This window comes from Adiantum capillus-veneris, chromosome 17 (genome assembly GCF_014529385.1).
Source record: "Adiantum capillus-veneris isolate H3 chromosome 17, ASM1452938v2, whole genome shotgun sequence".
In the NCBI taxonomy this organism is placed as follows: domain Eukaryota; kingdom Viridiplantae; phylum Streptophyta; class Polypodiopsida; order Polypodiales; family Pteridaceae; genus Adiantum; species Adiantum capillus-veneris.
In genome coordinates, this window is record NC_140947.1 from 44,150,360 (window position 1) to 44,173,669 (window position 23,310).

Below are 23,310 nucleotides of genomic sequence, written 5' to 3' on the forward strand. Positions count from 1 at the left end.
CCATACATAGTGTATATGACTAATATTCTTCTTCTCGTTCAATTGTGACTTTTTAAGCTCTTGCTAGAGTGCTATGCAACATATCATGTTATTCTATCATCAACAAGGCTGCAAATAGAATACCTTTCTCCAAATGCCTCACCTATGCTTGTCAATTTTGACATATATAGCTTTCTCCAAATGCCTCACCTATGCTTGCCAGTTTTGTCATATTGTAAGATCCAAGGAACTGCCAGGTCCCGGTCCATCCGCCCAACCTCCCTTTAATAGGCTCCTAGCCACTTTTGGACCCCTTCCCACTGGCAGCCGGCCCTTGGCCAAGTCCGTGACCCCTTGGTTGGCCCTTGGCTTGACATTACTCCCCCCTTGGAGAAGCGTTTTCGTCCTCGAAAACAAAAGTGGGGAATTCCTTCTTAGGAACACTAATGTTTTCCCAAGTGGCACCCTCTTCAGGGCGATCTTTCCACTTGACTAAAGCTTGACTATGTACATGATGACGAGTACGGAGTTCATGAAAATCTAAAATGCGTTCAGGTTCATGCGATTGAATGGGAGGTTCAGTGAAATTAACCAATATCTGCTGGCCGATAACATTGTCGTCCCCATGCAAGCGTTTACGTAAACGACTAACATGAAATACTGGATGGACACGAGAGTGCGCAGGTAACTCAAGTTTGTAGGCCCTATCTCCAACTCGCTTGAGTATCTTGAATGGCCCACAATAACATGGAGATATTTTGGGTGTAGGCCCAGTCTTCAGACTTCTTGTGAATGTTCTGGCACACGCAAAAATACCTCTTCCCCTTCCGTGAAGGTAACTTGCCGACGTTTCTCATCAACATACTTCTTATACCGATCTTGTGCTTGTTGAACATTTTGACGAGCAAGTCTCAACATTTCCATATGATCTTGGAGAAACTCCTTGACCTGTTGGAGCTTTTCAGTTGCCAACCCCACCGTCACTAGTGATCTAGGTTGAAAACCATACATAAGCATGAATGGACTAAAACCAGTTGTAACATGCTTAACACTATTATATGCAAACTCAAGAATAGGAAGATAATCTTCCCAATCTGATTGCTTTTTGCTAACGTATGCTCGTAGCATATCCTCTAGCACTTGGTTGACTCGTTTAGTCTGACCATCTGTTTCAGGGTGATCAGTCGTACTTAAATTAAGTTGTGTACCCAATCGTTTAAAAACAGCCCTCCAAAAATGACTGTAAACTTGGGATCACGATCACTCACAATGTTACTTGGCAATCCATACAACCTGTAAAGATTGTCCACAAATAACTTAGCTAATTCTGGAGTCTTAATGGTTGACTTGGTTGGAATAAACCGACAAAGTTTTGTCAACCGGTCTACGACCACCCATACTGAGTCATGTCCTCGAATAGTGGTTGGTAAACCCATAATAAAATCCATGGAGATACTTTCCCATTTACCATTGGGAATCTCTAAAGGATGTAAGAGTCCTCCTGCTTTCAGGCGCTCTGCTTTATTAACTTGACATTTTTGGCAATGCAAGACATAGTCTTGAACATACCCATGCAAACCTGGCCAGTAAAATTATCGTCTTACGAGTGCATAATTAAGTTTTCTTAATTCCTGGGTGCTCTGCACTTGGACTATCGTGACATTCATAAAGAATTTGGCGCCGAATGTCCGCGTCCGTCGGTACACACACTCTCCCCTTGTGGAGTAGGTACCCATTATCTATGGAAAATTTCTTCCATCTCTGCAGCTCATCACTCGAAAGAGGAGAACTGGGTGTGGAGGAAACAAAACCACTACCAGCATTGGAGTGAGAAGGATCCCTCTTTCGAACATAGCTCCACACCGGCTTGGAGTATGTAGTATCATGCTCGCACTTACCTTTGAGAGATTCCAAAAACTCACTCCGCAATTCCGTGAAAAGGAGAGAGTTGATCTCTGGCATTCGGCTGAGAGCATTAGCCACTACATTGTACCGCCTCTTGTGATATCGTAGCTTGGTGTCATACTCCTAAAGAATCTCAGACCACCTGGCCTTTTGACCCTTCAAATCACTCTGTTGTGTGAACCACTTGATGCTTTCATGGTCAAACACAATCTCAAACTGTGCACCATACAAATAATGTTGCCATGTCTTTAAAGCAGACACTATTGCATAGAGCTCTCGTTCATAAGCAGAGTAATTCTGCTGTGCTGAATCAAGCTTTTTGCTTTCAAATTCAATTGGCCTTCCCTCCTGTAGAACATGGATGGATGATTCGTGCAGCAAACAACTCATCAAGGGAGCTGTACGGAGCTTGTCCAAATGTTAAGGTGACTATAGGGGATGTGAAAGATGAACAGGAGATGTCTACATACCCTCTTATCCTTGGGCAGCCATACATCACTGCTACTCGCATGGAAACCAAGGTGATGGATGATGGGTCAACTTATGCAAGAATAAGGAGCAGGGATGGAAAGCGTGCAGTACAGTTCCTTACTGTTTGGGTAGACCATGAAAGGAACCGTGAAAGTCTTAAAGAGCAACCCTTGCCAAAGACAAACAAAGAGTTCAAGGACTACAGGGATATGAGGGGTTTTGGCCATGTACCATTGTAGAGTGGGATTGCAGTGGTACAAGAAGAGAAAGGTTCTCGCATGATGTTTATGCAAAGGAAACATTTTCTACAGGTTTTGTAGGATTATTAGACTATGGATCTATTGCTTTTACAGAGTGTGAGGACTTAAAGCGGGGTGAACGACAACATGTAAATTTTGTACAAAGAGGTTTGAAGATGAATGGTTTGCTAGAAAATGATCATGAGATGTCCCATGCTCAATGCCCTAGATCGTGCACAAAAGGACCAAGCTTGGAATCCAATCTTTCCATTTCCTCTATTGAATGTACATTTTTGTACATTACACGCATTCATGCACATTTTTGATAGGCTATTGAATCTTCACATTAACTATGCTTTCACAATGAAGCCATTGGAAAAGTCCCAATAAGCGATCGAAAGGGTGGAGGCACTCTTGAATTCCATTGGCTGTCATGGTGGAAATGTGTCAATCATTGCTGCAAAGAACACAGGGGAGGCCCATGAAATTTCCCAACAAGTGTCAATGAGTGGACAGAAATCCAGACACTTTTTGAAGAAAGTAACCCAAGGAAATCCATGTCAATATGATGCTCAAAACATCTCCAACCACAAGGCAAGTAACCTTTGGTAACTCTGAAGGAATTACGCAAAGCTACTATTGACAATGATCCGAATGGCGAGCAAACAAGTGCAAGAAAGTTTGGGAAACTTTTGATAAAATGGTCAATCTTATGGGCCTTACCAGCACAATAGAAGAGTTGGCCAATCATTTCAAGAAGCCTTGGTGGATTTCACCAAGGTATTCACCCTTTCTTGGGGTGAAAATAACATCACACATTACATGGTAAGCCATGTAACATAGTGAACTTATCACAGAATATTGTTTTCATTAAATAATGTGCATCGTTTTCTCATGTGAACAACATATCTTGTTTACGCATGGTGCATTTTTTATGCACAAATATGGTTCGCTTGATATTTTTAGCACTCAAGGCATGGAGAAGCCCCATTATCGAGCAAGGGGGGTGTACTTCAAAGATACTCGACATGGTGGTGGAATGGTGCAATCCAATCATTTGGAAGAGATGTTCAATTGGTTTTTTTGCAAAACATTTTCTCGTAAGCTCACAGTGGGGCATGCGTGACAATCCAAGATTTCTAGGGAAGTGCACAACTTGATTCGTCAAGACAATCTTAGCGGCATCGTAAAATAGCAAGGGCATTTGTAGAAATCCGACACTACTAGAAGACTACCAAGCTTCTAATTCGACATCCTTTGCTTTCACGGTGAAGGAGGTGCTCCAAAGCTATGGAAATCAATATAGAATGCAAGCAATGGCATTGGAGGCTATTCAAGAAGCTACAGAGGCCCACATCATCTTTGTGTTGGAAGATACCAACCTATGCACCATACATGCAAAGAGAGTGACAATACAACCAAAGGACATGCATCTTGTATGTCGATTGAGATGGGACTTCAAGAATTAGCCAAAGTTACACCTCCCTTTTTGTATTGCACACCCTTATTTTTGTACTCAGATGATTTTGCAATGAGAAAATGATTGAGAGTTTTGTGTCTACTGTCTCCAAATTCATTTGCCTTTCTTGCTTCTTCATGTGTTTTAAGTTAAGTGATTCTGTGCATGAACAATTAAATTTAAACCAAATATTAACATTTGATGTCATCTTGGAGGACATACAAGGCCAAGAAAAGCCAAAAGGAGGTGGCCACAAGGCCATGCAGATGGGCCAAACAAAAGTTCTATTTAGCCCATCTAAGTGCCCTTGTGGCCACCCCAGTTTTGTCCTTATTTGGCCTTGTATGCCCGATAGGATACCAAAAAATGTTAATATTTAGTGAAAGCAGATGTTTATGCAGCATGATAATATAAATTCCACTTCTTTTCACTCATATGATTTTTATATTGTTCCCAAAATGATTTGCCTTTCTGGCTTCTTAATGTATTAAGCTAGGTGGAAGGGAGTGATCATGTGCATTAACAGCTAAATTGAAGCTTTCTCTCACCATTTTTGGGGTCCAGGAGTGTAAACAAGGCCAAAACATGCCAAAAAGAGGGTGGTCACAAGGACGCGTAGATAGACCAACCCAAAAATGGTGAAATCAAGTGTTTATGTAGCTACACTTTGTAAAACCCCCTTTTGGCCCTGTCTGGGTTGGTCTGCAACTCTGAACACTAGAAAAGCACAAGTTTGGTTTCGATTCAAATTCCCAAGCATCATTTCAACCCAAGCGACCCATTTCCACCCCCTTGACAATGGTCCTACTTATGTTGAGTTGTTGCTTAAAGCAAAAAGGACACCGCTTATTAAAACACAACAGGGTGGAAGCATGACTGGGTGGTACACTTTTATGGGTTGAAAGCTCTTTTTTAATAGCCACTTAATAACTATGTCATTAGCTATTAGCGTCTTTGAAATTTTTGGATTCAAAAAATACTCAAAAAAACACCAAAGCTCGTACGTGCGAGAGAGGTCCCAGAAGCTCGTACTTGCGTGGTGTTGAGCACACTGATCACTGGGTCATGTAGCTTCTCTTCATCTCAAGCAAGAAGCAATAGCAACAGGGCATGCAGCAATAGGGCAGCATGTCTCTCAGGTTCTCTCTCGCTGTCTGAGGCAGGGTGGTCAATATGTGCCATCCCTCTCTCTCTTTCTATGTCACACACACACACACACACACACATGCATGCATAGATGAAAGTATTGCATGTTTGAAATAGGGTAGCTTAGTCTCAAGCTTGCCACCTTTGATTGGACATGTTTTGCTTGCTTTTTTCCCTGTCACCATTACAAGGTGCTTCATGTCCCGATAGCTTCACCTCCCAACCGTGACCATTGTATGTTTCTTTTTCAGTTTCATTTTGTTCCATGATGCGTATCCATGGACATAGATATGAACACACACACCCACACACACACACACACACACACACACACACACACACACACACACACACACACACACACAGTATTGTTTCAGCTTTAGGATTTGTTATTGGTGCAAAAATCCTTACTCTTAGGAGATTTTATCTGTTATTAGTTACTTGTGGTGAAATGATGATTGAAAATGTTATTTCGATGGGTCATTTAATTATAAAACTGGTTTTATATGTATATTTCAGGTGGAACCCACCTCCATTTACTAGAATCCAACATACAAAACTTTGCATGTCAAGACAAGACTTCCATGAAGTCTACAACCTCAGTGTGGACGAGGTTGAGAACCCACACTTTATGGATGTTACAGAGAAAGACTGGTTGTCCGTGTTCACGGTGCTACAAACCAAAGGGCAGAAGGTGAAGCTTTGAATCATACGGTCAGAGCTTTACGATAAAATCATGATGTTGTATCAGATGGTTTATTAGGAGTTACCTACAAACGGTGAGTGCGCTGTCTGGTTTGCCAAAGCATTTGCATTTGAAAATTGCCAAAGGGCGGACTTGTCTCTTGACAAGTCCAAATACCGGGTAGCTTGGGCTGTAGTGGCTGAGAACTCAGTTACTCGACTGGGGGCACATAAGCAAGGGCTCTCCAACAAGATCTCCAGAGTAATGACGCACATGACTGATGGGAAAACAATGTGCAAGTGAGTATTGGTAGCTCAGTCATCAAAGGCGAGTGTGGATACGTCAAATAGTCGGAATGTAGAGCTGGCACAGATCATGTGGTCTGATGTACAAGCTAAAGTTAGGCAACTTTAGAGTGAAATAGGGAAGATCTCTAAAGAAATGCAGCAAGCACAAGTGGAAGTGCAGGTTCAATCAAAGGTAGACACTTTCTTGAAACAGTTATGGGAGAAGTGACTCTCCAAAAACTTCTATTGAAGATGTGGCTCCAAGAAGATGGATATCCCAAAGGTCTCCAAATCCTCAAAAGAGGAAAAGATCCAAAGGTCTCCAAATCCTCAAAAGAGGAAAAGTAGCAACTCCTCCAAGGAGCCTGAGAGGAGAGGACATCAAAAATCCTATGCCACATGGAAAAGGTCCAAAAAGCTCAAGAAGTTCAGAGAGGGAGGAAAGGACATCACTTTCCTCACCTTCAATGGTGCCTTCGGTGCCACCGAGAAAGTCTTAGATTTTATACAAAAATTAGATGTGGCCTTTGGAGATGAGGACTTTACGAAATCCTCTAAGCTACGACATGTTTCCATGCACTTGCAAAAGTCCGTCAGGCAATGGTGGGCTAGCCTATGTGCTAACGAAGAAGCTCCAAATACATGGAAATCCTTAAGAGCTTCTATTATGAAGCAGTTTCTTTCAAGTGATACCAAAGATAAAGTTCTCACCGAATGCCAATTCTTGAAGATGTCTCCATATGAGTCTATCCACAAGTATGAAGATGTCACAAAGCCTTTAGCATGCTCTATCCACTCTACCAAAATAGCAAGGAAGTAGTTCTTTCTTACATCAAAGAGATTTTGTATATCCTGTAGTAGTAAATACTCCTTATTGTCTAACTTGTAGGTGGGCATGGTTGTTGTGAACAGCAAGGTATCAAGCCCTTCCTCTGGAAATGGGCTCCTCCACCTTGATGATTTTTCTTGCCTTGAACTCTACAACATCCCAGATCTCTTTGATTTGAAGCCTCTACATTTCATCTCTAAAATCTTTAGGAGTTTCCTCCACATCTTGGACATTCACAGCTGTTGTGATTTGCAGAGATTTGGACTCTCCTTCCTCTATTGGAATAAGAGTTAAAAAGAGAAAAAATGCAATGTTTTCAATCATAAGCTTACAACCATGATTTTCATGCCACTCACAAGGGTTATGGACTTTCTTCCAATCATCTTGGAGTAATGCCAGCTTCTTGGAGCTTGATTTCCTGCCTTAAAAATATCATTAAAGTGTACAAAGTTGCCAACCTTGTGCTCCTTGGTAAGATCAGAAAAAGCCTTCTAGTAGTCAAGAATTTCATTGTTGAAGCCTTCCAAAAATCTCTCCAGATCAAAGCATTTCCTTGACATAGGAAAACTTTGACAATTTCTTAACTTAGTAGTAGGTCTCGCATGTCATCACTTGTCTCCTCAACTTCTCCAATATCCACACCCTCCAAACTCTTCCTAGTCATCTTTTCTACACAACAAGGAATAAACCTTAAAGAATCTTGCGCTTGTGTTAAAAAACAATGTACATTAAAATATGTGTCATGTTAACTCTTTAAAAAAAGTTTGAAAGTTGTGTCCTTCCTTCGCAAAAATAGTGTAGTCGAACGCATCCAACTACACTATTTTCATGTAGCGAAGATAGTATATTTGAGAAAGCATATATATATATATATATATATATAGAAATGTTTGTAGTGCCAATATTTAAAAGAAAATTTGCAGTTATGTCCTCCTTACGCAAAATTAGTGTAGTCTATAGACGCATGTCCGACTACACTAATTTTGCTTCCAAGGGGGGGGGGGGGGTCTCTATGTATAAATTGTGTATATTGCGTGCATTCAAGGACTATTTATAAAACTCCTTATCTAGTGAATTTTTGACAAATAAAATACACCCTTTTCCTATTCAATCTGTAAAAAAACAAAATCCAATTCTATTTTATGGTACCCTTTGGTATGTGAAAATGTGAGAAAAAAGTGGATACGTATATCTTTGCCAGTGATACTACAGATGTACTACACCGAGTTGGTCTACCTATTGAAGTGATGGCACACTTATCCATTCACCTCAGTGACTAGCGGTTCACACTATACCGTTGTAATGTTTACTTTGGATGTAAATGTGCCCGGGGTGAATGTTGCCATGTTTGTAGGAGGTGCAATTGTTGTTCCAAGTATTGAGATTTGGCACAAACATATTAGTCATGTAGATTTGCAGAGGCTGAAGATGATGCAAACTAAAGATATGGTTATAGGTTTTCCAATATATAAAGTTACTGAAATGCAAAACGTTTGTGAAGCTTGTCAATTTGGAAAGTAGGCAAAAGCATCCTTTCCTCATGATAAGCATGTAAGCATGGATTTAATGCATACATATGTATGGGTTCTGGCAAAGACTGCATCTGTGGGTGGATATAGATACTACATGAGTTTCATTGATGACCATACGAGGAAGGTATGCGTCTATTTCATGAAGCAAAAAAGTGAGGTGTTTATGCACTTTCAAAATTTCAAAGTTATGGTTGAAAAACATACTGGGAAACATGTACAATGTTTAAGGTCAAATAAAGGGGAAAAATACTTCTCCAATGAATTCAATGGTTTTCTAAAATAGCATGGAATTCAGAGACAGTTTTCATGAAGGTATACTCTGCACCAAATTGTGTTGCTAAGCAAAAGAGCACATACATTGTAGAATTTTCTAGAGTGTTGATGAATGAGAATAACATGCCTCATTGTTATTGGGTTAAGGTTGTTGCTATAGGTGTTTACATTTTGAACAGGACCCCTACAATTATAGTACATGATATGACACCAAAAGAGAAGTTTAGTGGTGAAAAACCAGATGTATCACATTTTAAAGTGTTCAAATGTATTGATTATGTGCATGTGTCGGATGAGATAAGAAGTAAGCTTGATCCGAAAGTAGAAAAATGTGTGTTCATTGGCTATTCCCTTGAGCAAAAAGATTATAAATGTTACAATCCTATCATGGGTAAAGTGAGCGTGAGCAAGGATGTTTCTTTTGATGAAATGGCAAGTTGGTATGCTGATGTAAAAGATGATTTGGGGGCTAATATAAGAGAGAATATGTCTGCAAAAAATACAGGTGCACAATCACGAGTCTTGAGTGGGTTGTAAGGGTCATCCATGGAGTGGCGGTTCCCTGAAAGAGTAAGTCTTGCTAACTCTTCAAATGTCTCAAGGAAAGGGAAGAAAAAAGTTTATGATGCCCCAAAGTTTCCAAATTTGAGTGTTGGTCATGATGATGACGATAGTAGTGGATCTGAACAGATTTTGGATGAGGAGTTTTGCATACCCTCTATAAAAACTCCAAAAAAATGGAAAGAAGGAAATTGGATGTAAGTTGGTTTACAAAATAAATTATAATGCTAATGGCAGTGTGAGTAGGTACAAGGCCAGACTTGTGACCGAAGGTTATGCACAAAATTATGGGATGAGTAGACATTCATTCCCGTATCGAAGATGGCTATCGTTCTTGTGTTTATTGCAGTGGCTGCCGCTTTAAAATGGGTGTTGAAGCAAATGGATGTAAAAAATGTGTTTTTGAATGGAGACTTGGAGGAAGTTTTTTATATGGAGCAACCACAAGATTGTGCAAATATGAGGCTACATGGCCTTGTATGCAGGTTAAAATAATCATTGTATGGGCTGAAGGAAGCACATAGAGCTTGGTATGAAAGGATTTTGGCATTCATCATCCCATTGGGCTTTGAAATGTTTGATGTAGACCATTCATTGTATGTGCAGAAGAATGAGGTATGACTTGTGGTGATATGCATTTATGTAGATGATTTTGTTGGGGTATAGGCCGGCGCCTGTGCCTTGCCCGGCCGCCCAGAGTCTGGGCGCCCACTGACTTGTATACCTTATACATAGCATAAGTGTATAGGGGGCTGCTCACTCTTTGAGTCTCCCCACCCACATCATGTGTGTCTTCTCTCTCTCTCTCTCACTCTCTGTCTGTGGTGCTCCCCGATCCCCTTCAATTGGTATCAGAGCTATGGTGACCGCGGAGAGCACGACGGCTTTGAGAGCTTCGAGGCGATAGCTCGCTCGCTTTCGACGGTGGAGTTCGATCGCGGAGTTTCACGAAGAGCGATTTTAGCTTGAGGAGCATTGTCTTTGGAGCTTAGGAGCTTGGTGTGGTCAAGCTTGGTCGAGGAGGCGGTTGCGGCTTCCTTGGTGAGAGGAGCTTTTGAGCTCAGTGGAGCTCGTTAGAGAAGTGCTCGGCGGAGGAGAGCTTGACATTCGAGTGCTTGGATGCTGTTGTGGCAGAGCTCTTGTGTTGGAGCTTGCATTGAGAGGACATTGCATCACGCAGAGTGGAGCAGGAGCAGGTTCAAGACTGTGTGCAGCTCGTTTTTGCCATTTTTGGGCTCTAAAACGCAGTTTTTCGCGTAGCTCCGTCATACAGAGTCAGATCTACATGATCCAGGAGTCTAGGTCAGGGTTTTGGCACGCTCCGGACGCGATGGTGATGTCTATTTGCTGAAATTATGCTTTGAATTACAGCAGGTACAGCAGCAAGTTTATTTGTGCACTTTCGGGTCCCAAAAACACTGTTTTTGGCATAGCTTTCACACCCGGACTCGGATACATATGATCCAGGAGTCTACCTTGGGGTTTTGGCACGCTCCGGACGCGCTCGTCATATCAGAATTTTAAAATTCTGAACGCTGAATTTTCTGCAGCAGCAGTTGTTTATTGTGTGTCGAGGATTCCACACATGGTTTGCTCTCAGATGTGAGAGTGATATTTGCTGCAAGTTTCCTCACAGGTGGGAGGATACGATGTATGCCTTATGTGGTTTGATGCTCAGGGAGACTAATGTGATTGCATTTTGAGCTTGGCAATGTATGCCTCGAGCATGTTTTTTGGCAGTCACAGGTAGAGCAGATATTTGTGTACTAGATTTGCAGGTGTTTGCAATGATGTATGCAAAGTGTGGAGATTGGTGCATGCATTTGGAGTACGGTTTGATGCGCTTTGGTTGCTCATGGTTTTGAGCGTGCAGTCAGTTTGGTTACTGGTTTTGTGGCCGTTTTACTGACAAAACTCTGGCGAAATTTTCCCAGGAGTTTTATGCGCACCATTTATGCGATCTAGGTAGAGATTGCGGGTTGCACTCAGCATTTGTGTGCGGTGTTCTCTGCAGGTGGGAGATTTGTGCGTGTGTATGCATCGATACCGCACAGTGTGGGCTTGGTGATTAGCTCACAGATTGCAGTGTGATACTAGAGCAGGCGAGGCTTGTATTGACATTGCGGGAGCTCTATTTTGGAGTGTGTCTCACAGGTTTTACATTGTGTTTCTGGCCATATTGGTAGACAGTTTTGAGGTGTTGTTGATGAGGTGGTTTTGCTTTCTAGTTTGCTACATTGTGCTCATGGCAGAGACAGGTGATCGATCAGATTGTGACCTCTCACAGATGCGCGTGTTTGATGGGTCAGACTTTGCGGCATGGAGAGAGTGTATGCTTGATGCATTGACACAGCGAGGGTTGCATCGACCATTGAGTGGTGATGTAGGTAGACCTTCAAACATGTCTGACGATCAGTGGCAGGAGCTAGAGGAGATGGCACTATCTACGCTCTCTTTACACCTTGCGGAATCTGTATATGCTCTTGTTATGTATGAGACTACTTCGAGAGCACTTTGGCGCAGATTACATGATATGTATGATAGATCTGAGTCATCACGGAATCGTGTGAGACATGTACATTCACGAGTACGCCGACATGTGACATGTTGGCATTGTGGACATAGAGGGCACATTAGGCGTCGATGTTTCAGGCGTTTGAGACAACGGAGGCGACAGATGCGTGATGCAGATTTGGGCATGACAGATGCTAGTGAGATCAGTACGGTGGTTACTGAGTATGCTTGTGATGGCGATGCCATATTTACATCTAGCTTGTCTTCAGACGATCTTATGTCTACGGATTGCATATCGGATTGCACATTGTCTTCACATTGGTTACTAGATTCAGATGCTACTTTCCATGTCACGTCGCATCGTGAGTGGTTTAGCACGTTTTCTAGTGGGAGACTTGGTTGTGTGCACATGGCTGATGGTGCTATGTATGACATTGAGGGTACAGGAGATGTATGTTTGTCCTTGCCCAGTGGTATGAGATTTACCCTGCGTCATGTGCGTTATGTGCCAGATCTGAGACGGGATTTGATCTCAGTCAGACAGTTACGGGATAGTGGATGTCAGATTTCGCTACGAGAGCGAGATTTTGTGATGCATTTGGGTTCGCTAGTGATTGCGAGAGGTGCCAGGAGTGGTACACGTTACCCATTGCATGTGGATCACGTGAGAGACGGTGTTGTCTCTGTGATCATGCAGCCAGGTAGAGAGCGAGAGAGCAGGCGAGTCTCTTTTGCTTGTGGGTTGCAGGATGCTTTGCATGGAGTGCAGAGTAGTGAGATCGTTGTGCACACGGTTGGGGCACGACTTGAGCAGTCACATAGAGAGGTGACAGAGTCAGACATGCATGCTTTGCTAGTGACTGAGCAAAGCAGAGAGTCAGTTGTGCGAGATACTTCTATGCAGGATAGACAGGTAGAGCGGTCTTGCTCTAGTGAGTCACGACAGGAGGACGTTGTGCAAGAGTCTATGCATACGGAGTTAGAGCATGAGAGCTCTAGTGAGTCACAGCAGATTGAGTGGTCATGTTTGCAGTGGATGATTGCAGAGGAGGCTGAGATGTCAACAATTATGCAGTCATTCCTTTCTATGCTCGACAGTGAGCATGGGGATATAGTTGTGCAGGATATGTCTTCCAGCAGACACCTAGAGCAGCTGGTTTGCTCTGAGGTTGCACGACAGGTTGATGCGTCTTTTGCGGACAGTCAGGAGATGCATGTGGCTGACACGCCTTGTCAGTCAGAGATGCCTATTGCCAGGGATATATATGTTGATGCATGCTCCGTAGAGCTAGCAGGGCCCGCTAGCATTGCATCGGCATTCGGTGGTCTCATGTACGAGATGCTGATCTCGAGGCCCGACATAGCAGCTGCAGTGGGAGCATTTGCAGCAGGGTTGATCAGTCGTTCGATGACTGATCTTGGCATAGAGCATAGGGGAGGTTTGCAGGTATTGCGTACATACTTGCAGTACGTGTGCGGTACGTCTGGTGGTGTATGGACTTACACGGGAGCAGGACAGCCGGATGCACACGATCACAGCCAGCCAGTGGGCATCGGTTGAGAGCGGTTTTCTCTCACCTTTTTTAGTCTTTAGACTAGGTTCCCTTGCTTAAAGGCACAGTCGCCTTTAAGTGGGAGGTTGTTGGGGTATAGGCGCCTGTGCCTTGCCCGGCCGCCCAGAGTCTGGGCGCCCACTGACTTGTATACCTTATACATAGCATAAGTGTATAGGGGGCTGCTCACTCTTTGAGTCTCCCCACCCACATTGTGTGTGTCTTCTCTCTCTCTCTCTCACTCTCTGTCTGTGGTGCTCCCCGATCCCCTTCAGATTTGATTGTTGGAGGTGATAATATGGCTAAAGTAGAAGGTATACATGCTCTACTTATGCAAGCATTTGAGATGAAAGACTTCAGAGCCTTGCGGTATTTCTTGGGCATTGAAATCATTTGCACAGAAGAGGGTGTATGGTTGTCCCAAAGACAATATGCCTTGGATATGTTGAAAAAGTATGGTATGACTGATGATTGTAAGCCAATTATGATGCCCTTAGATTAAAATTTTAAGTTGGGGAATGATGTGGGTCAAGTGCTTGATAATTCTACCATGTACAGGAAGATTGTGGGTAGCTTGATATACTTGATTATTTCACGTCCCGACTTGAGTAACACATTTGGATTGGTAAGTAGTTTATGCAATCTCCCAAGAAACGGCACCTGGATGTGGTGAGGCACACTCTGTGCTATGTGAGTGCTACTTTGGATTATGCACTCTTTTATAGGACTGATGTGGAGTTCCATCTCTATGGCTACACTCATGCATATTGGGTTGGTAGTACATACGATCGCAGGTCTACCAATAGATTCATGTTTTCATTTGGAGTGTTGCTATCACATGGAGCAGCAAGAAGAAACCTATGATGCTCTTTTGAGTACAGAGGAAGATCAAAGCGGTGTTGCAGTGGTGGCATGTGAGGTAGCATGGCTCGGATTGCTACTTTAGTGCTTTGGAGTACAGGTACAGAGGTTGATTTTCATCTATTTTGACAACCTTAACAACATGCAGTTGGTACAAAACCCAGTGTTTCATGCCAGGAAAAATTACATTGAGGTGCACTACCACTTCATTAGAGAGAGGGTCTTGGCAGAAACATCGACCGTGAGTATGTGGTGATGGATGAGGAGGTTGTAGATATCTTCACGAAGGCCCTTGGAGCAGAGAAGCTATGGTGATTTTGAGTGATGCTTGGCATACGGGAGATGGAATTGAGCTTGAGGAGGAGTGTTGAGATATCATGCTCAACATGTATGACACCTGGATGAATACCACCAAGACATTCATCATCACTAGCGTGCCTTGGTGGATACGCATATCTTTGCCAGTGATACTACAATTGTACTACACCAAGTTGGTCTACCTACCGGAGTAATGACACATCTATCAACTCACCTCACTCACTACTAGCAGTTTACACTAGATCATTGTACTAGTTCCCTTTTATGTTGTATTTTTACTTATGGTTTTGTAGACCTTTTATCTTGATACTACAGTTGTACGACACCAAGTTGGTCTACCTATTGGAGTAATGGCACACTTATCCACTCGCCTCACTCACTAGCGGTTTACACTAGACCATTGTACTAGTTCCATTTTATGTTGTATTTTCCCTTGGTGAATACGCATATCTTTTCCAACGATACTACAGTTGTACTGCACCAAGTTGGTCTACCTACCGGAGTAATGGCACACTTATCCAGTCACCTCACTCAAGATTGGTTTACATTAGATCATTGTACTAGTTCCCTTTTTTGTTGTATTTTCCCTTATGGTTTAATAGAACTCTTATCTTGAGTTAGGGAAGAAGAAGAAGAACAATATTTTGCCCCCATATTTGTGTGTGTGTGTGTGTGTGCGCGCGTGCGAGTGTGCAAGACCTCAAGCTCTCTCTCTCTCTCTCTCTCTCTCTCTCTCTCTCTCTCTCTCTCTCTCTCTCTCTCTCTCTCTCTCTCTCTCTCAACAATTGTGAGGTGAAGTTTCAAATTTGTACATGTATTCTATGTAAATTTTTTGATACAATTTTTTTAATCAATCTATGTACTCCCCACACAAAAATAGTGTAGTCGGACGCATGTTTGACTACACTACTTTCGTGTGGGGAGGACACAAAATCTTTTGTGAATTTCTTTTTAGTTTGTGTCCTCCCTATGCAAAAATAGTGTAGTTGGACATGCGTTTTTCTACACTATTTTTGTGTAGGGAGGAGACAAAATATTTTGTGAAATTTATTTTAAGGTTTTGTCCTCCTTAAGCGAAAATAGAGTAGTCGGACATGCATCCATGTGTCTCCAGCTACACTATTTTTATGTTGGGAGGACACAAAAGCTTTTGTGAATTATTTTTTTGTGGTTATGTATTCATTAAGTGAAAATAGAGTAGTTGGACATGTGTCTGTTGGCTACACTATTTTCACGTAGGGAGGACACAACCTCAATTTTTGGTGCAACGTTTTGAGGTTGTGTCCTCTTCAAGCGAATGAAGAGTAAGTTTAAGATAGTGTATTAATTTTGAAATTGAAAGTAAAGTGGCTCTATATTCTCTCTCTTTTAGGTATAAACTTCAGATATGGCAAGGACAAAACAAACTGCAAGGAATGTTCCTAGAGAATATGTCAAATCAAGAAATGTCAAAGGAACACCAGAAGATATCAAGCCATGAGACAAAGGTGAGAACTCTAAAGGAGATAAAGGTGAGAGCTCAAAGGGAGATAAAGGTGAGAGCTTAAAGGGAGACAAAGGTGAGAGCTCAACGGGAGGTAAAGGAGCTACATCTTCCAAGCAACCAAGCAAAAAGGGAGTTGGTAAGAAACTCCCACATGTAAAGAAAAGGAGATTCTTTCAGAAGGTGAGATGCTTGAGGGAGATATGCAGAACACAGAATGCTCTGACAATTGCAATTCCATGACTTCCTTTTCAAAGGATTTGTAGGAAAATACAAAAGCAATTTAAGATTGATATGAGGTGAACAAGAGGTGCCTTAGCATGTATGCAAGAGGTTGCTAAGGACTCTTTAATTGAGCTCTTCCAAGATGCCTACCTATGTGCAACCCACTCTCACAAGGTCACACTTACCGACAAAGATATGATTATCTTGAGGAGAAAATTCTTGAATCAATACCTCTTCAAGATGAGAAAACCTTCAACATCCTCAACATACCCCCATCAAGAAATGCAAAAGAGTCTGAAGTGGTGATTGAGGAAATGATAGAGAAGGAGGATGTTCTAAAAGAAGGGGAGGAGATCAAAGTTGATAGGGAGGAGCTCGAAACAAAGGAACTCATGGAGATTTAAGCTCAACTCCTTTCATTTCTTAGAAGTGTTAATCCCAAAGGCTTTAGACTGCTAGCTACCTTCTTAGAAAATGACATTCTTTAAAGAAAATATAATATTTCCCTGGATCTGAGTTTATTGAACATTCTCAAACACTAGAAAAAAGAGATCAATGAACATATTATCCTAGCATCCTTGAGGTTTTCCTAACCATCAATGTTCTATATGTGTTTTTGTAGGTTGTTCTTGTAGTTAATAAGTGATCTTTGAATTTCTTTGTAGATTATTGATGCATGACTATAAGTTGGATGTCCAACATAAAGTGAACATGGTTGACCAGTCATCTCTCACTATTTGAGAATTGATTTTGACATAAGTAATTGGCTAGCCAATATTGATTTTGGACTTTTGAGCTCCTTCGCTGTCCCTACCATGAGAGGTATGTTCTTTTGCAACCCTATATCATTTTGAGATTTTCATCTTGGAGGCTTTTGGCAATGTCGAGTGGTCTTGCCACACCACACATTGGAGTTTAATTGAAATTGATATCATTTATAAAACATGTTTCATATTAAACCATCTTGAGGGCCACCATGGAATGGCTAGGCTGTAAGTGTAATTGTCCAAATACTCTAGCCAGTGCTCCCACTTTCAGTTATTTTGAAACAATTATTTGAATCTTTCTAAATAGGGCTTCCTCAAGGCTAATAGAGGAAATTGAGCAATGTCCTCCTATCACAAAGCTCATGGATGACATTTAGATCTTAAATGTGAAGGTATGGTGCTATTAAGTTGTAAGTAAATACATTTTTTAATAGTTTATTTATTTCGTCCCTTTTGTAATTTGTGTAGTCACCCTTGTAGAACGAGGCTTTCTCATGTGGATAGAGAGTGATAACATATGAAAATTTAGTGGTTGACTACACCTATCGCAACCCAAAAAACAATATTAGAGTAAGCATTTGACCATATAAATATAGTTGTTACTTGAAATGTTTTTGAGAGCTAACACACTAATCTTTCTTTGCTAGATCAATAGAAATTGCCACACCGACAACTCTGTTTGGTGGATAAGTCCAAAGTTGATTAGGTATATGGTCAGTGTCAAGATTCTACTACCCATAGCAGCACCGTAGAAGCCAAAGGAATCTGTCAAGAATCACATAGAGGGCAAGAAAGATCCACACAAAAGACCAAAGGTAGAGGAATAAAATCCCAAGAAAGAGAAGCCCAAAAAGAAAGAGAAGCCCAAGGAGGTTCCAAAGGAAGAGAATAAAGGAAAAAAGCATTTTTCTCTCATAAATATCCCTAGAAAACCACAAACACATGCCAAAGAGGAGCAGAAGAAGGGCACAAAGAAGAAGCACAGGACATCAGAAGAACCAAAGACCAGAGAGGAAGATAAGCAGAAAACACCAACAGAGCCAGAGCCCAAGGAGGAAGAGAAGCAAAAAAAGACAACAAAAGAGACAAAGCCTAAGGAGGGCAAAGAGAAATAAGAAGAGCCAAAAACTCCAAGGAAGATTCCAATAAGGACAAAGGAGGCAAGCGCAAAAAAGAGTCCTAGGACTCTCGAAACCCCCAAAAGTATTTTCCAACATTTTGTAAATAGCAAAACAGTACATATGCTAGTTGAAAATATTACATACTCTCTACATGAGAGCAGTTTGTAAACATTACATCTTTTTGTAAAGAGAAAACTTTACATATTCTTTCCTTGAGAGTTACTTCAAATAAGTGGAGATAATGAAAACTTGCTCAAGGTCTACCTCTTCCTTATCTTCCTTCTCGTGTTCATGGGCTTTTATCTTTTTTTTCTTCCCCCATTGGCAATGAGCATACTCGTGCTATTACACATGTGTAAAAGTAACTTTCCATAGTGATCTGGCTCTTTCACATCCATTGAAGTATGATCATGCAAGTGAACTTCCTCCAGCTCCCTTGAAATGTATGGCATATCAAATTGTTGAGTATCATGTTGCAATGTTTTTGTGTAAGCATTCATATCCCCAAATACAATGACATCACCTTTTCCTTTGAAATAAGCAATGTCCTCTTCTAAATCAAAAAATGGTTGATCTCTATCCATGCAAGCATAAAAGGGGAATCATGATGAGGAATGTAGCAACCGGCTACAAAAATGGGTGCTCTTTTTGGTGTCATAATTTTCAGCCATACATAACGTTTGTACTTGTCATCTTTCACAATTGGTACAAAATCTTCCAATCCTTTCTTAACCATAAATGCTACCCCTCCTTGTCATCTTCGTTGATTGAGATTCTTTGATCACATCAATGAATGTACATTGTAATCCTCCAAGTCGTTAATCCTTTGTGTATCATGCTCCCAAGTTTCAACAAGAAGTACGACATCGTCTTTGCTTGTTAGTTCATCAATGCCAAACCCCGTATTCCATGGGTATCCATTGCAATTCCAAACGCATATTTTCAATTGTAAGTCGGTCTCATAGGTTGTGCATCCCTATTTGCTCGAGGGACTTGCGTCCTCCTTGGGCACATTTTCTTCGTGAGAGATCTCCTTGTTTTTCTTATTCTTTTCTTCATATGCCTTGCGACGCATATTTTGTTGCTTAATAGTGCGATATTCACATACAAAACATTTTGTATCCCTCAAATAGATCTAACTTGTCATGGGAGAAACTATAGTACAAATGCCTATTGGAGGGGGAACCGGCTCCACATAAATCCGGTTCTCAACTGTTGTCATGTTCTCTAAAATCTCTCTCTTGCAAAAGTATTGTTCATGCCAAGCTAACTAAATTCGATGTTTATGTTGCTACCATCAATTAAGTTCACCCTCTATGCTCACAAAGTAATTCCACAAAAGTGCTTTCTCTTATTTCCGCTACTCTCAAAGTTCATAGGTCATTTCCATTGCACAACTATTATCATTGTTCCTTCAACTCCTCCACATCCACATTCTCAACATTCTTTGTTTGAGTCATAGCTTGCATGAGTGAGAAATTAGGAACCAAATTTTTACCACATACATCAACCCAAGACTTGTTTGTGCATATATTTTTCATGTCGCATACATCCTGGCTCATGGTGTCAAATTTCTCCTCTTTCAATACATGGTCATGCTCTACTTTGCTCATGCGCTCCTTTAAAGCATTCAAGTCCACAAGAGAGCGTTTACATTCTTTGACTTCCTCTTCAAGTTTCATCAAACATGTTGTTTGCATCTCAAGTGTCCTCTTAAGATTCTCATTCTCAAGCACAAGTACCCTTAGCGTGCCATTTTCCATTGCAAGTGCCCGTAAGTCTTCGCCTTGTTTGTTTACGATCTCTTCCAACAATACCAAGTATGTCATGATCATGATTTCCTATGTTGTTGGTTGAGTGGTTGTGTTGCTATCTCCACACTTAGGAGATTTGGGATCATTTTTCACAATGGTTGTGGACCTTGTTGAAGAAGAAGAACCCTTGCGAGTGCCGGAAGACATTGTATGTAAAATAAGAGATGAAAGTCAACTTTCTTGAACATGTTCACTTCAGAAATGCTGTTACAAAAATTCCTTCCATAACTTTCAAAAAATTATGTCTTTACATCTATGTGTAGAGGATGTCGTGCTCTTCGATTGAAGCTATAGATCACCCAAATCGGAGATTGGATGAAGAAGTTATGATCAAAAGAGTGAACTCTTGTCTACTAGGTCAAAAAACGGATGCACGCGAGAGAGAGAGAGAGAGAGAGAGAGAGAGAGAGAGAGAGAGAGAGAGAGAGAGAGAGAGAGAGAGAGAGAGAGAGAGAGAGAGAGAGAGAGAGAGAGATTTTGTTGACATTAATATATTGAAGGATCCAGATGCTCAATAACTGATTCAATTGTCTATATGTGCCTAAAGTAAGATGGTTTCACTAGCTTCAACATACTTTTATTCAGTCATTAGATTAGAGAATAACTTCCAGTATTTGTCTTGTAGTTTGATCAAGTGCCACCTACCTACACAAAGTTAGCCAGAAATATATATCATAGATCATCAACTCTTTTGTCTTTCTCAGAATGAAAAACACCACCACTGGAGCTTGGTTTGCATTGATCTTGACAAGCCAGTTGTCTATATTCTAAACTCAATTCGAGGAATACATCCAGAATTAAGATTGTGAGTATTCAAAATTAGAATTTGGATGGATGTGCAATAAGGAATGCATACAATGATTGTGTTGAAATCATAACAAACTTATCTGCTTGCAGCTGCATAAAAAGAATGTTCCTTGTATATGGCAAGTTGTGCGAAAGTTACGAGCTAAGTTTTCAGCTATGGACCACTCTACACTAGAGACACAAGAGTTTCATAGAGAGAAGAACAAGGCCCTCTAAAAGACCTCCGAAATCTCCTAATGAATCTTTTTTGTGTTTTCCCAATCAGTTTGATTTGTACAATACAATTCTTATAGACAATACCCTAGAGAAATCTGTAGATAACCCACCTGGCTTGTGTATATGCATTTAGCCTTTTGATTGAGCTCCAAATGATGATTACCTAGAAAGTCAGTTAATATCATACCTATATGGTTTGTCTTTAACAGAGACATCGACAACTGATTATGTAATAAATACCCCATTTTTGTGAGCATCTATTTGCAAGCTAGAAATGTTCTAACTTACATTCAAAGACACTTTTTTTTTTGTAAGACGTTAAGTATGGCACGTATTGAAACACCAAAAAAATTATGAATTCATGAGGACGAATGGTCCAAACAGAAATCATTTAGTAGATCACCTCAAGTATGTTTGTTACAAAGACTCATTCAAACCCTACGACTACACTATCTTCACTTTTCCTCACTGAATCGCCTTCTCCCTTCTCCGCAGCAACTTGCATCCATCGTGAATGGAAAAAAAATGGGTCTATCTATGCGAGGCTCTCCTACAGATTATCCTGTCGCAATTGAGACAACGTGCTCAGCTCCCCAATGGTTGCTAATAGATTTTCATCATTGTCAGTGACCTCTATGTGCATCACACTATTGCCTTCCAGGCTAGCTACCTCTTGATCCATCGACACAAGCACGCCATCGATAAGTCAAGATCGTTTATACCAGAATGATAGTATTGTGTGGCAATCATGTACTTGAGTACTATTAACCTGTCAAGTGCAATCTCGCTGACAATACCCGTTGACTCCTTCGTATGCCAACCATTTTCGAGAAGGGCATTGCAAAACACAGTATTGAGACCATTGCACAACAACATTGTTCTATAAATTCTAATGGGATGTGAACCAAACAACTCAATGAACACTGATTAATAGAACTATCTTGAGGAGATTTGTCGATACAATAGGCCTTAGTGAACTTTGAACATCCTTGAAAAGATTGCTTTTAACAGATTCAAGAGCAAAATAGTCAAAAATTGGCCAACCTATATAATTCTAGTCCTCCTTCAAAGGTAAGTAAATCAAGGAACCTACTCCGTGGTTTCTTTCAGGTTGATAGAAATGGTCATAGAAGAAAATACTAGCATCAACTAGACTCCTATGGCTTATATCCTCATACTAAATATGTTTAATGTGAGCATATACAACATAAATGAGGCCAATGATGCACTCCATAGGCTCCCATTCTTGATAGGAACAGGGGTACAAGACTGCAACAATGTTATAAAGAAACTTAGAAACAATCATTAACATAAAGAGGCTTTTAAATGACAAAGAACCTGCATAACTTACAATTGCTTCTAGGAGTTTTGAATGGGGAACAATCACCACCATGTTGCATAATATCACCATGAGTCCAAACATGTTGCACAAGGACCTCTTTGCTAGTCTTTCTCCCAACCTCAATTTTGAAATCCATTACTCGATCCTTCGAGGAAGACCTGTACATGTTGGACTGTTGAGGTCTCTTCCTTCTACGAGGCTACATACGCACCCAAGATCCCTTGCTTGTTTGTATCTTTGTCCATTTATTAGCAGCATTGATTGAGTTACATATGAGGATTGAGAAAACAAAAGACTTTAACCTCCTCTGAGTTGAACGTGTACTAAGTACTATACCTACGAGGTTCATCCATAATAGAGGAGAAAGGAGTAACTTTGTTGATAATCAAATTGGAGATGGTGATGGAGATGAAGATGAAGATCAAGGAGGGAAGGAAGCAGCTACTTCAAAAGTAGGGACAAGTTTTTCCGCTAAGGAGACACCCCTACTGTCATCCGGGACCCCAAACTTTTTCAGTTTCCGAAAACACCAAGAACATTAATGGTAGAAGGTGGATTTTGACTATGGTGAAAGGGCCATTCTCACCGTCAAACAGCTTGTTTCGGTCCCAAATTTCAGCGAAATAGCCATTTTAAAGCTCATTTTTGGGATTTTTGAACGTCCTGTTTGAAGTGTTCTCATTGGATGCGCGTTTTTTTCTCTCTCCACTTAATGGCCCTCCAAAAGAACTCAAAAAAGTTCTAATGTGTCATTGTATTCAAAATCTCCTTCAAAAATTGAATGAGACAAACAAGAACCCATGATCCTCAATTCATGTACATGTAGTCATCCCATTTCACTTTACAACACATACAAAGCATGTTGTTAATAGTTATAAGAGAGAAGACCAAGAGCTTAAATTAGTTCACTACTTGATCAATAA

At 41.0% G+C, this 23,310-nt stretch overlaps 1 pseudogene; it reads left to right on the forward strand.

Annotated features, from left to right (window-relative positions):
* Positions 1 to 5,783: 5,783 nt before the first annotated feature.
* On the forward strand, positions 5,784 to 6,400 carry LOC147437135 (uncharacterized; annotated as a pseudogene).
* Positions 6,401 to 23,310: the final 16,910 nt, after the last annotated feature.